Here is a 14,505-nt window from a genome sequence, read left to right on the forward strand (position 1 = left end):
CTTCAAGATGAGCAGGGAGCGTGACAGGGGCTGGTGACAGCCCTATAAGGCCTCTTCCAAGCCGCCCAGCCTCAGCGTTCTGGCCTCCCTGTAGCTCCAGACTTAGGCTCAGTGCCATGGTGGCTCCTACCATTCGCTTCCTGCAAGATTGCCCGTGTGGCACTTTGTGTCTAAGATGAATCCTGTTTTTCTTATGTCAACTGAATAGTTATTTATTCCTTCCTGGTTAAGAAGCCTGGACAGAGCCTTGCTCCCTGTAGAAAATGTGGAAAACCCTGAGAACCTAAGGAAAGCAAACCTCTGGTCCCACACCCATAGCTGTGAACTGGATGCTGAAGTCCTAACTGCCCTTCCAGTGTGCCAGGCTCTATGTTCCTGTTCCTAGTCCAGGCGAAACGAAACTGAAGCTGATTGAAAGGGAAGCAATTGGAGAAACTTCTTAGCGAGTCTGTATTTTTAAGATCCGAATTTTAGAGAGATTTGGTTGTATGATAAAAGAACAGCAGCGAATCTGCTTCTAAGATGTTGAGAAAAATCAGTCCTGCTTATAGTTTTCAGTTTTCTCTGCTTCTTGTACATTTGAAAATGTTTTAATACTTTTTAAAAATATTTTAAGTGACACCCAGTGATCGCCAGAAGGCCTTTTGCCTCTTTAATAAATTCATGTTAGTTTAATCAGAGACTGAGTCCTGGCTGTGTTTTGAAGTGCAGTGTCTTGATGAATTTGTTGCTGTGTTAAACTTCACTTTATTAATATATAATGTGAACTGAATACCTGGCTGGCAGGTGGTACTTCCGTCTAAAGTCTCCCAGTGGAGAAGCAAGCGCAGCTGTGAGGTGGAATCAGGACCGTGGCAAAAGTGAAAGTCAAGCCTGACTGATGGCCCTGGCCCTGTGTCGGAAGTGTGGTCTCTCCTCCATCATCCTTTCTCTGTCTCTACATGGCTGGTACCAGAGTCCCTGAAATTGTCCTGACTGTCCCTCTCTTCTCGTCCAGGTGCATTTAATTGTGCCCCTGCCCTTGGTCTTCATTTCTTGGTTCAGTGATAATTCAGGAAGTCCACTGTCAATGTCAGGTCAGAGTCCATCTGTCTGCGTGGAGGCCGCTGACTTAGCTCTATCACAGAGGCGCTGGTTCAGGTTGGAAGGATACCATGAAAGGTGATAGATTTCTTCCCGTCAAGTTGTTGGCTGCTTCCTCACACAGTTGTCAACAGCCTGTGCTCCCCGGCGGCAATTTAAGCGTCGCTGCGTTTCTTATATTACTGACACTTAGGCTTCTGCCGAGTCTTCAGGAGCCAGGGAGGTCTTAGAGGAATCAGTGCTAAGATTACATTATCTGTTTTTCCATGGGAGAGGCCCATACATTTACCACAGGCCAGTTCTTATGACTGGACAAGATGATTCCCTAGGGAAGCCCAATTCTATCATAAATAAATATGAGCTATATTTAAAAATATAATGTCCCTTATATAAACAGAGGAAATTTCTTAGATAGTCTGTACATCACTGTGCAGCTTGTGGGAAAAAATAATTACTGTTTTGAAATCATTAAACTTGCTAAAAATCTATCAGATAAAAATATGTTATCCTAGCAACACTTTAATATAAGATCTGTATGCGAGGATTTTAGGTCTCCTTTCTCAAACACATTTTTTTTTGCATGTGCATATGGCATGAATGCATGTGTCTGGGTACATGTGCATAGTGGGGTGCACATGTATGTGTATGCATGTGGAGGACCAAAGTTGACCAGGGTATGCTCTTTGATCGCTCCCTACTTTATTTACTGAGTCAGGATCCTCCATGAACCTGGAAGATACCAATTCTAGTCAGCTTTCTGAGGCCAATTCCTTCCTGCCTCCCAAGTGCTGGAATTACAGGTAGAAGCCACACCTCTTGGGTTTTTAACTTGGGTTCTGAGGATTTGAACCCTGGTCCTCATTCTTGCATAGCAAGTGCTTTGTCCATCTCCCTTTCTCAGAAGTCGTGCATAAACATGCAGAAGAAATGTTACTTGGGGCCGCATTCTCCCATCTGCTTGGGACATTTACTGAATAGAGAAAATGTTAAACATGCGGGAATCACACTTTGAGGCAGCCCTGGGTTTGCCTCCCTTTAGTGCAGGCCACACATCTTTCCCGAAGCTCCGAAGCAGAGCATTCAGCCAGACTTCGATGCCAGCACTGACCCACTGAAGAGCAGCTGTAAACGGCTGTTCTCAGCACATGTGTGTGCACCACTTGCAAAGGTAACGTGGGGCTGTTAAAGGACATGCGTTTAGATTTCTGTGCTCTGATTCAACCCTGCAGGACGTAGAGGGTATGGGCCAACTGGACTGAGTGTTATTTCCTACCAGCCTTCATGGGCACTGGCTAGCCTGAGAAGACATGCAAAGGGTAACGCTTGGAATGGGATAGCATTTATCTGAAGGAATCAGGTTTAGCAAGAATTCTCTAAGTTCAGTGCTTGTGGATTTTAGTTGATTTAGCGATTCGACAAATATTTAAATTCCTATTATAGGTTGAGAAGTGCTGGGTTCTGGGGCCGAGGGTGGTGAGCAGAACGTGTCCCCTCCTAATATTTCACTCCCATTCTCCTAACAAGGTGTCTGGTGTTAGCTCCAGTTTACAGATGAGGACACTGGCGCCCCCAGGATTCAGTGATTTCAGTAACAGTGGCTGAGCCAGTCCTGGCAATCATGCTGCCAAGTTTGTGTTGGAAAATAAGAATATTAACCAAAACGTATCAATTGCACACATCCTGGCTGAGCTATACATCTGGGCGATTGATGCAGATGTTCTTTTGTAGCTGGTCTCTTCTTGGTTGGGTCATTTTGATTTCCTACTAAAGGAGAGAAATCTCTCTTAGTGGTCACCAGAGGGAGCCAGAGAGATTGATATTTCAATAAAAGCTTTGATATTTTCCATCTAGGTAGTATTTTCCTATCAGCAATTCTGTTGAAGTCATATTAAGAATAAATACTTAAGTGAAATAGTTTCCATTTTGAGTTAAAGGTTTAACGTGTATCTAGGTATTGAAAAATCTAGAAAGGTCAGTAAAAAATATAACATGAATATGATCTTTAAGAAAGGATTTATTTTTAATTATGTATGTTATCTAAATGAGGGTGTATGCATGTGAGCATAGTACTCATAGAGGCGAGAGGCATCAGGTCCCCCAGGATCTGGACTTGCAGGCAGTTGTGAGCTGCCTGATGTGGGTGCTGGAACTGAACTCGGCTTCTCTGTAATAGCTTCCATATTCTTAACTGCAGAGATAACTCTCCAGTCCCTAATATCATCTGATTTGGAATATATATATATATATATATATATATATATATATATATATATATATTTGTTTTTTTTCTACTGTGAACACACTGCTGTATAACAAAATAACCCGTATATGTAGTTTAGAAAGGGAATTTGAAGGTTTCTAAATGATTTATGGGGTATTTAAAATACCTGACATGCATTACCCATTGTTTTTTTTTGTTTTTTTTTTTACCCATTGTTTTGATTCATCATTAATTCGCCTCAATTTTTTTTTTCATTTTGAAAAGTTGTACTGAGGACGTCACTTGTATGAATTTGCAGATCCTAAATCACTGTGGCATAAACTTCAGATTTATTGAGTAGAGAACAAAGGTATATTGCTGTAGATTCTTGGCTGTTGCATCTATAAGAACAATCAGAGTATAAAATAAGTCTGTGATGGAGCTGGAGAGATGACTCAGCACTTAAGAGTGCCAGAGGTCCTGAGTTCAATTCCCAGTGACCACACAGGGATCCACGTAGCAGGATCCGATGCCCTCTTCTGGAATAAAGGTGTACATGCAGATAGAACAGTCATGCATAAAATAAATACATCTTTAAAAAGAATCTTGATGAATAATATGTTTATTCAACAGAATTCAGCTTTAGAATTGAGTTTTAGGTATAAACATTCTCTTGTGTTTATCATTATTATGCATGCTAAATGCCATAAACACAAGTAACTACTTTATGTGTGTGCCCATGGTGTGCTTATGTGTGTGCCTGTGGGGGGGGGCACATGTGTGCATGGAGAGGCTAAAGACTGACTTGGGTGTCTTCCCCAGTCCCTCTTCATTTGGTAAGGTCTTTTGCCAAAGCTTTCCCATCAGCTAGACTGGCTAGCCGGCTTGCCCTGGGATCTGTAGTCTCTAGGCAGGCCACCAACCCACCTGACTGGGTCCTGGCACATATGTAACAAGCGCTTTATCCCCTGAGCCGTCTCTCCAGCCCCCAAGTAGCCACTTTTATGGACCAATTAGTAAATATTTACTCTTTTTTGAGCGCATGGCATAGGATAAAGAAACTTCAGGGCTTTTAACTGGCACTTGGCAGCTGTGCAGCGCTGAAAGTCACTGAGCTGCTGTGGGTTCTTTGCATGTGCGGAATGGGACGGTGATAAAATTGTCTTGGTTATAGTTGAGAACTATGTGAGCTGCTGCCTTGGCAACGCCAATGGCTTTAGTTTCCCCTCCTGCTTCTGTGATAAAATGCTTGTGACTAAAGTGGCTTGAGGGAGAAGAGGCTTACTTTTCACTCACAGTCCACGGATACAGCCCTTCCTGGTGAGAGAGTCAAGGCAGGCATCAGGAGCTGGAGGAGCCAGTTGTGCCACATCTGCAGTCAGAAGAGAGGGATGAGTGCCTGCATGCTAGTGCTAGGCTGCTTTCTCCATCCTAGGATCCTGCCAGGGGAATGGCGCCACCCACAGTGGGCAGGTCTTTTCACCTCAGCATAGTCCAGATGTTTCCCAACAGACACGCCCAGAGGCCCGTCTCTCCACTTCCATCCTTGATGACCTACACTAACCATCTTGGCCATCTTGGGTTAATTTTGGTGATGGCCTTACTTCCAGCAGCTGGTCAAACTGATTTACCCTTTAAAGAACCTGCCTTTACCCAGTCTCCCCTTTTCCCTTTGGCTTCATCTATTTCAGTGCTAATTGACTTTGTTGCTGAAACCAGTAACCCCAAATCCTGGAGAGTTCTCACCATATTCTGGCTCAAAGTAGGCTTTGGCTGCTGTGCAGAATGGCTAAGACCCTGTGGTGGTTTGAAAAAGAATGACCCCCATGATGCTTAGGGAGTGGCACTATTTGAAAGGATTAGGAGGTGTGGTCTTGTTAGAGGAACTGTGTCACTGGGGATGAGCTTTGAAGGTTTAAAGGGCCCAAAGCCCAGGGTCTCTCTCTTCTTGCTCCCTATGGATCGAATGTAGAAGTCTCAACATCTCCAGCCCCATGTCTGCATATGTGCTGCCATGCTCCAGTGAAAGGTTCTCTTTCATGAGAGTTGCTGTGGCCATGGCTTCTCTTCACAGCAACAGAACATTGACTAAGACGGACCCCAGCTCAAGAAGCAGCCCCTATGCCCACCTGCCATTTGCATGGTTTGAGCAGAACCATGGGCTGGGTGAAACTTGACATCCCTCCCAAAGCTCCAGGTGAGTGTGGAGAAAACCCACCACCAGGGGGCAGGGGCTTTGAGGTTAGACATCAACAGCAGGAGTGTGTAAAGCTCTTCCAGTGATGAGGGCAGTAGTGGACAATAGTTGCTGGTCTCTCTGGATCACGGTTACTAACATTCTTGCTCTCTGTATTCAGAATGTGCCTATTCCTTCCTACAGGAAGCCCTTCAAGGCTTTCATTCACGAAAGTCTTGACGTTTAAACCTCACTAACATTTTTATATCCAGGTGCTGGAGAGATGAAGCACTTGCTGCTCTTTCAGAGGACCGGAGTTCAGTTTCTGCCTCCTGTGTTGGGTGACTCGCAATTACCCGTAACTCCAAATCCTCAATATCCCCTCTTCTGGCCTCTATGGGTATTGCACAAATATGCACATACCTACTCGTAAACATAGACACACAGATGCAAATTAAAAAATCTCTATAGAATATCTTGTAGATAGATTTAGATCTTCTGGAGTCAAAAAGCAGGGAACTAAAAGACTGGGTGTAGTCGAGTCTGCTCCATCTCCTCCAGCATGCTCTAGGCAGGGAGGGACGGGATACTCACTGTAAACATTCTTGTTGAGCAAGGGGTGATGGAAACTGGGCAGTGGTAGTACACACCTTTAATCCCAGGACTCTGGAGGCAGAGGCAGGCAGATCTCTGTGAGTTCGAGGCCATCCTGGTCTACAGAGCGAGTTCCAGGACAGCCAAACTACACACACAAAAAAAAAAAAGGAAGAAAGAAGGAAGGAAGGAAGGAAGGAAGGAAGGAAGGAAGGAAGGAAGGAAGGAAGGAAGAAAGAGAAGATGGGCAGCTCTTGGCAGCAGAGGTCGTGTTGGGCACAGGTTGTTCCCGGTGTGACTCTGTGAAGTGTTTTATTTAGGGCTGTCATCCTTGGCCCCCCCCCAGAGGATCGGGAGATATATCTGATATATCCTTCCTGGGCAATGAAGTAAGGTTTGGGTTGCTTTCTCAGGCTGCTTCCTGCTGGGGAACTCAGAGACCCCGGCAAGAGTAGCACCCCCTGCCTTCAGCCAGGGTTGTTTGGTGGCTACTATTGTCTTTTTTTTTTTTTTTTGGACTGAACATGAGTCTTTATTGGCCACAGCTACTTGAGGGGGATGAAGCGGGAGGAGTGGGTGGCACCGATGCCAGGCCGGCCGTGCTTCACAGGCTTGTAGGTGATGGAGAACTCGCCCAGGTAGTGGCCGATCATCTCCGGCTTGATCTCCACCTGGTTGAAGGTCTTGCCGTTGTACACGCCCACCATGCTCCCCACAATCTCGGGCAGGATGATCATGTCCCGCAGGTGGGTCTTCACCACCTCGGGCTTCTCCATGGGCGGCGCCTCCTTCTTGGCCTTTCTCAGGCGCTTGAGCAGCGAGTGCTGCTTCCGCCGCAGGCCGCGGTTGAGGCGTCGCCTCTACCGGGCGCTGTAGAGCTGCATCAGCTGCTCATAGGACATGTCCAGCAGCTGGTCCAGATCCACGCCGCGGTAGGTGAACTTGCGGAAGGTCCGCTTCTTCTTCTGCTCCACTTCGGCCATCTTGGCGGCGACTTGGAAAAGGAAGCGATGGCTACTATTGTCTTTTATCTATTTGGTTGCAGCCATATCTGTGTGCTAGGAGCTATGTCTTCCAGTATTGAAACGTACGTTTTTCTTTCTTTCTTTTTTTAAGATTTATTTATTTTATGTGCATTGGTGTTTTGCCTGTATATATGTCTGTGTGAGGGGGTCAGATCCCCTGGAACTGGCATTACAGAATGTTGTGAGCTGCCATGTGGCATGTGGGTACTGGGAATTAAACCTGGGTCCTCTGGAAGAGTAGCTAGTACTCTTAACAGCTGGGTCTTTTCTCTCTCTCTCTCTCTCTCTCTCTCTCTCTCTCTCTCTCTTTTGAGACAGGCTGGTCTCGAACTCACAGAGATCTGCCTGCCTCTTATTTGTTTTTCTTACATATATATATATGGTGTGTGTGTGTAGGTCAGAGGACAATCTGGAGTTGGTTCTCTCTTTCTGCTCTGTGGTTCCCAGGGATTGAACTCCGGTCCTTAGGTACAGTGGCAAGCGGTCTTCATCCCCTGAGCCATCTCAAAGGCACCTTCTTGGTTTCTTCCCATTTGCACAAGTCCTTCTCTAAGCCATTTTTTCCACTGAGAGGGTATGCTGGGGCAATCTCAATTCAGAAATCTTGGTGTGATCTGTGGGTCTGATTTGGTCTCAGCCTTGAGCCTGTGTTGTCTGGCTTTCCTGTGGAGTGGGTAATAGATCCTTATGAAGAGCTGGCGCATGAATTGATATGATCCAAGCTAATCTAAATGCTGAAGACAGTGCATTGGGTACCTAAAACAGGAATGCAAACTATGATCTACTGCCTACTTAATATGTACTCTGTTAGTAGTGCTCAGGCAGTAATGTACCCTATTAGTTACTGCGATAAAACACCATGAGCAACGCAGCTTAGAGGAAGAGTTTATTTGGGCTTATGGTTCCAGAAGGCTAAGTCCATTGTGGCAGAACAGAGTCATGGCAAGAAGCCACAGGCAGGGAGCTGAGCATTCACATGGTGAACTACAAGCACAAAGCAGAAAGAGGGAACTTTTTAATCTCAAAGCCCACCTCTAGTGTGGTACTCCTCCCAAACAGTGCATTAACTGGGAACCAAGTGTTCAAATATCCTAGACTGTGGGGGACATTCAAATGGCTGCACACCAGTCTGTGGCTGTTTTCATTCTGTAATGGCAGAGCAGAGAAGCTGCAGCAGAGACTGTGCTGTCAATCACAGGACATTACCAAGCCTTTCAGCACAAAAGTTTGACAAGTAACCCTTTTCTCCCCAAGTTGTTTTAGTCATGGTGTTTTATCATAGCAACAGACACAGACACAGACACCTTCGAGTCTTGATAGGTCTCCCCTTCAATCTCTTTGTTTTGAACCATGGGCCTCACACACCCTAATTAAGTACTCTGCTTTGCCTTCATCTTTCTGCATTTTGTTTTAGAGTATAGTCTAAGTAAGCTGCCTTGACTAGCCTTAAATTCACTTTAGTTTACGCTGGCCTTGAACTTGTGATCCTCCTGGCTCAGCCTCCAAAGAGCTATGGTTACAGGCCTGTGCACCAGTCTGGCAGTTGTATATCTTTAATAAACTTTCTTGAAGACCCAGACAGTGCTAATAAAGGAGCCCATGTCTGCCTTAGTTAGGGCTGAACAGTCTGGTATTTAAGCAGTAGCCTAGAATAGAATCAAGCTGGGAGGCCAGGAACTCTTGGCAGAGTGTTGCTTTCTTTTGATTCTAGTTCTTTAAAAAAGTTTTCTTCTAGATTTCACGCCACTTGAGATCCCAAAGAAGTCAAGCTTGTTATTTAAATCGTCATCATTTTTACCTCTGATATTTTTGTCTGTATTTCTATGTACATGTGCAAATGTGGGTAGGTGTGCATGTACATGTGTGCTCACACACACATGCCCATTGATTTTGTGTGGAGGCCCTAGGTTGATGTCGAATGTCTTTCAGTTGCCCTCTGTGTAGGCTAGTTTTATGTCAACTTCTCAGAGAAGAGGGCACCACTATTGAGAAAATGTCTCCATAATATGATTGATTGGTAGGCAAGTCTGTGGGGGTATTATCTTGATTGATTATTGATGTGCCCAGGGGGTGGTCTCACCCCTGGGCAGGTGGTCCTAGATGCTGTTAGAAAACTGGCTGAGCAAGCCACAAGGAGCAGGCCAGTCAGCAGCTCTCCTCCATGGCCTCTGCATCAGCTACCTCCCTCCTGCCCTGTTTGAGTTCCTGAATTGACTTTTTTCAGCGATGGACTGTGATGTGAAACTCTAAGCTGAAATAAACCCTTTCTCTCCAAGTTGCTTTTGGACACAGTGTTTTGTCACAGCAGTAGAAATCTCAACTAGAATGCCACCATCCGCCTCATTCTTGGAGGCAGTCTCTCACTGAAGCTGGAGCTTACTGATTGGCTGACTGGCCTGTGGTGCGGGACCTGAAGGAAGATCCTCATGATTGCATGCAAGCACTTTCCCATGGAGCCATCTCCTAGCCTGTCCTTGTCAGTAAATAGAGGAAGTCAATCAAGTGGGGTGAAATCTCCTGTGCCTTCATCAGGAAGAAGGTGGAGTATATGCTCCCTTCCCTCCGTTTGTCCAGTGAGACCTAATACCACGCTTTCTGGGCATGCAGTGGTAGGGTAGATAGCGAGGCATGGGGCATCATGTAGGCGAGTAGGGACAGGGAAAGACTCATGGAGAAGAAGAGTCGGTTTGAGGCACAGAAGCTGGCTGTACAGCATTTGTTTTCTTAGCTCATTCTTTTCCCTTCCTCTTCTGTTATATAAGAGGGGGTCTAAATGACCTCTGGACTAACCAGAACCCAGGAAATCTTTGTAACCACCCCAGCCCAGTGAGCCGCAGAGCAGGTCTTGGTATGCAGCCTAATCTGTGAGGAATGTGAAAGCCTGGGAGCTTTGCTCTCCGGTTGTTTGGTTCTGAGCAGGGCTGGAACCTGCCTTGGGTTTTATTAATGAGGCGTACTGGTAATGACAGGGTACCATAGAAGCAGGTTGGGCTATGTTTCAAGCCCACACTTGGAATTCATTGTTTAGCATGCTCATATATTTTCTACTAGGAAAGGTTTTATTTAGTTGTCTCTAGAGCCTCCCCCAGAAAGGCTTTTATCTTGAGATTGTGAGCTGCTGGTTTTAATTAAAAATATTTATTTCTTTATAGACAGGGTCTTACTATGTAGTTCCAGGGGGCCCAGAACTCAGAGATTTGCCTGCTTCTGCCCCTGAGCGCTAGGACTTAAAGGCATGTGCCACCATGTTGCACGTTTGTTTGCATGGTGGAAGGAGGGGACATGCATGTCCCGTGGTGCATGTGGAGGGCAGAGGACACCTTGCAGGCGCTTCTCCTCTTCCACCACTGGATCCTGGGGAGCAAAGTCATGTTGCTGGGCTTGGCACTCTTTTTACCTGTTGAACCACCTCACTGGCCCAAACTTCTATTTTTTTTAAAGTATAGTTGAAAATTTTGCTTATATTTTTAGGTTTGGAATGGGTGAGGTAGATTATGATATCTGGTGGTTTCTAATAATTACTTGGCCTTGTAAACATTTCAAGTGGTTATTCGATATAAAATCTTGGAAGTGTAAAAAAACTTTGGAGTGAGTATAGTATATGCATACATGTATGGTATATGCACATGCTTGTGTATATATGTGCATGATGTATGTGTATGTGTGTGGTGTTTGTGCATATGTTGTGTGTGATGTTTATGCGTGTGTGTGGTATATGTGCATGTGTGTGTGGTGTATATGATATGTATGTGTGTAGTATATGTGCATGTGTGTGTGGTATATGTACATGTGTGTGTGGTGCATGTGTATGTAGTATATATGCATGTGTGCATGGTGTATGCACTGAACCTGAAGCTGGGATAGCAATAGCAAGCCTCACCTTTCTTCATCCGCACAGTGTTAGATTATAGGCACATGAGGCCACACCTTTCTTTTATGTGGTGCTGGGGATTCAAATTCGGGTCCTTATACCCTCAATATCACCCTCTAAACTCGCTCCTCAGCCAGAAGTGGTTTCAACATGTCCACAAGTTTCCTGAAGGCAGTCACACCGGCCTCTGAGGAAGTTCCTTTGGAAACAGATGTGTTTATGCTGAAACTAGGAATCCGTGTTTTTGGTCTGGGCCATTTGCCTTGCCCTCCAGCTTGTATCTTCCCTGGAATTCCTTCATTTTTCTTGGAATTTACCAGGCTCCTTTCAGCAGTGGGTCCATGCTGGGATGGAAATCTTGTGGCTGGTCTCCGTCACTCAGAGCTGGCTCTCTGCTCTCCTGCAGGCCTCAGAGCAGCCTCTCCTGATTGCCGTGCTTGACTCCTCCCAGCTCATCCGGCTCATCTTCCCCAGCTTCCTTGACAGCGCCTCTTTCCCCTGGTTTACCCTTTGTCCTTCACCATTAGAGCATCACGTTCTACTTAGAGGGTGGTTTGGGCTTAGCATCCCAGGGCCATCACTTACAAACAGTACGTATTTCAGACAGTACATATTGTTTATACAAATGTCAATGGTTTCTTTTTTTTCTTTTTTTGCTGTAAAGGCTATCACATCTGAGTTGTTTATCATTATATTATTATTGTTGTTGTTATTTTTGAGACAGGTTCTCACTATGTTGCTTGGCTAGCCTGGAACTCACTATGTAGATCAGTTTGGCCTCAAACTCACAGAGTTGTCTGCGTTTTCCTCCGGAGTGCTGGAAATATCAAAGACATGTACCCACATGAGGCTTAAAGTTATAAGAAGTATTTGTATTTCTACATCAGGATTTTGTTTTTCATTTGCTCGGAGAAGAAGAAATAGTTTAGTTAGTAGAAAGAATACCAGCCAAGAAGTCTTAAAGGCGTCTAAGTGTTCTGTAGCCTTAGAGCAGATGGCATCCTCTGGGGAGGACAGAGGGCCTGCAGGATGGTTGACAGTCTCCATGGAAACTGGGAAGAACAGGGCTGGGAGAGCTTCCTGGAGGGTACACCCCAGGAGATGAGCCTGCCCTGTGCGTCTCTTTATTCTGAGTCTTTAGCTGTAGCCCTGGCAATTCTGTAGTAGTTTCTCCAAAGGGTGGCCACTTTTTGGGCTGCTCTGGCAGATTGACCAAGTAGAAGAGGGGATTGTGGGAACATGATTGGTAGCCAGCCTGACAGGAAAGACAGGCCACAACATGGGGATGGCAATTGGAATGCCTTAGTATGTTTTCCTGTGGCCATAGCAGAATACCCGAAACATGGTGGTTTCTAAAAGAAGAGAAGTTTCTTTTGACTCAGCTCTAGAGGCTAGGGAGTTCAAGATCATAGAGTCCGGATCTTTTTTCTGGGGAGGGCATCCTAACATGGAAGACAAGCAAGGCCCGGTGCCCTCACCTCTCAGCACTGCTGTACTGGTAACTAGCCCAGTCCTTTAAGAAAAGCTTAGTCTCTGTCAGCGACTGATCACCAGACACCCTGAGGACCAAATTCAGCGTGAACAGTTTAGTCTGTTTAAATCATAGTGTCTGTGATGTGAGGGCTGCTGGGCTCTCTACCTGGAAGAGCAGGAACTACCTACAAGTAAGAGTTCAGCTATGGGAAACCCAGGTGTCACCTTCTTGGCATGTGGGAAACTCTGCATGCATCTGGTTAGAGAAGTGTTCTCTGGGGTTGAGAGTCGTGGAGGAGGTGAGCTCTGCAGGTCTCGCAGAATGAGGGCCCTTTGTTTTAATGTGATTGTTAAAAGGGATCCTTGGTACTGAAATGTCTTTTGTGAGCATGCATGAGGATGCTGTGGCACGCATGGCGAGCAAACTCAGGCTGCCAGCCTTGACTCTTCACTAGCTGAGCCCTCTCACTGGCCCCAGTTTGCCCTTATTTTAAGACCTTCCTATTTCTTTACATCTATAACTTTTTCCCTCAGGACTTTCTATCCTGAATACTAAGTGAATTTACACCAAGTGTTGAAATCACACAGATTTTTAAAAAAGGTCACTCCTTATGGTGGGCATACCAGTTAGTTCCTTTTTCTGAGACAAAATGACTAGGCTGTCAACTTGTAAATACTCAGTGACCAGATACCTGGGGGGTGGAGGGCTCCCCACAGGTCAAAGAATTTTCCAGCAACTGTTAGTCGTATATCCTGTAATTTAACTTACTTGACACTATTTGCCTAGAGACAGTATCAGATCGTGAGGCTGAGACAACTGACTTAGGCGTTTGGGCTCAGTTTTGGAGTTTTGTGTCCATGGCTGGCCCTGCCACTTTCACGTGGTGATGAGGCAGGCATTGTATTGTCGGGAGTGAGTCCAGAAATGAGAGGGGTGTGGGAGAAAAGGGGGGAAGAGGACAGGATTATCAGTGCCTTTAAAGAGGCCACCCTCAGTGACCCATTTCCTCCATTTCCCTGCAGTCCGCTGCCTCCAGAAAACCCCGTGTATGTTCATTAACAGATGAATCAGATCATGAATCAGAGCCCTTAGGATGCGGTCACCTCTCAAAGGTCCCTCTCTAAGGGCTACTGTCCAGGCCTTCAACATATGAACTTTTGGGGGCATTTCAGAACCAAACCATAGCAGGGAGATTATGGGTAATCTCCATTTACATTTATAAATGTAAAAGTAACCTAGGTTTTCTGGATTGAACATGCATTTATTTTGTTGTTGTTTTGCTTTTGAAACAGGGTCTGAGGGTCTTGCTGTGTACTCTGATTGTTCCAGAACTCACGCTATAGACCGGCTGGTTTTAAATGCACAGAGATCTGTCTGCCTCTGCCTGTGAAGGTGTGCTCTACCACATCTGGCCCAACACACAGTGCTCTAAAATTTTCCAAAAATTTTATTCCATTTCTGAAAAAGTTATGAAGTTACAATTGGTATGAGTGGGGTGCCCATGTTAAGACCTGGGAGTTCTTTACTTTGTGTTGGTTTAGTCACATCTCTGCTGCCGTAATAAAACACAAGGACCTAACATGACCTGTGAAGGAAGGGGTCACTGGGCTTCCAGCTCTGGAGGGAAAGTCCATAATGGCAGGGGGAGCATGGCAGCCGGCAGCTGGAGCAGGAAGCTGAGAGATCACAGTTTTGCCCATCCACACTTAGAAAGCCGAGAGTGTGAACTGGAAGTGGGGTGAGGCTATACACGCTAAAAGCTTGCCCTAGTGACTTGTTTCCTCCAGCAAGGATCCCGTAATAAATGATCCATAACCTCCCCCAGACAGCACTGCCAATTGGGGATCAAGTTTTCAAATGCCTGAGGTTCTGGGGGACATTCCTCACTTGAGCCACTACAGGGTTTAACGTTATCATCCAACTAGACCCACCTAGTGAAATAGCTGTTCTGCGTTAGAATGTTGTATTTATCCTTTAGAAGCAGCTGTAATTTGACTTTACCATAGGTATTTTGGATAGCTGCATTTGGAGCTGATTATCTCCTTTTCAGACCAGTGTAGTGACTAACCATGGAACTGTCTT

General features: G+C 45.5%; 1 protein-coding gene and 1 pseudogene across 1 annotated transcript in view; one reads left to right on the forward strand and one right to left on the reverse strand.

The window, feature by feature from the left end:
• Uaca (uveal autoantigen with coiled-coil domains and ankyrin repeats) overlaps positions 1-14,505 on the forward strand; it is an 87,694-nt gene that overhangs the window by 23,598 nt on the left and 49,591 nt on the right. The window lies entirely within an intron of this gene.
• On the reverse strand, positions 6,575-7,054 carry LOC130873096 (40S ribosomal protein S15-like; annotated as a pseudogene).

This window comes from Chionomys nivalis, chromosome 4 (genome assembly GCF_950005125.1).
Source record: "Chionomys nivalis chromosome 4, mChiNiv1.1, whole genome shotgun sequence".
Lineage (NCBI taxonomy): Eukaryota > Metazoa > Chordata > Mammalia > Rodentia > Cricetidae > Chionomys > Chionomys nivalis.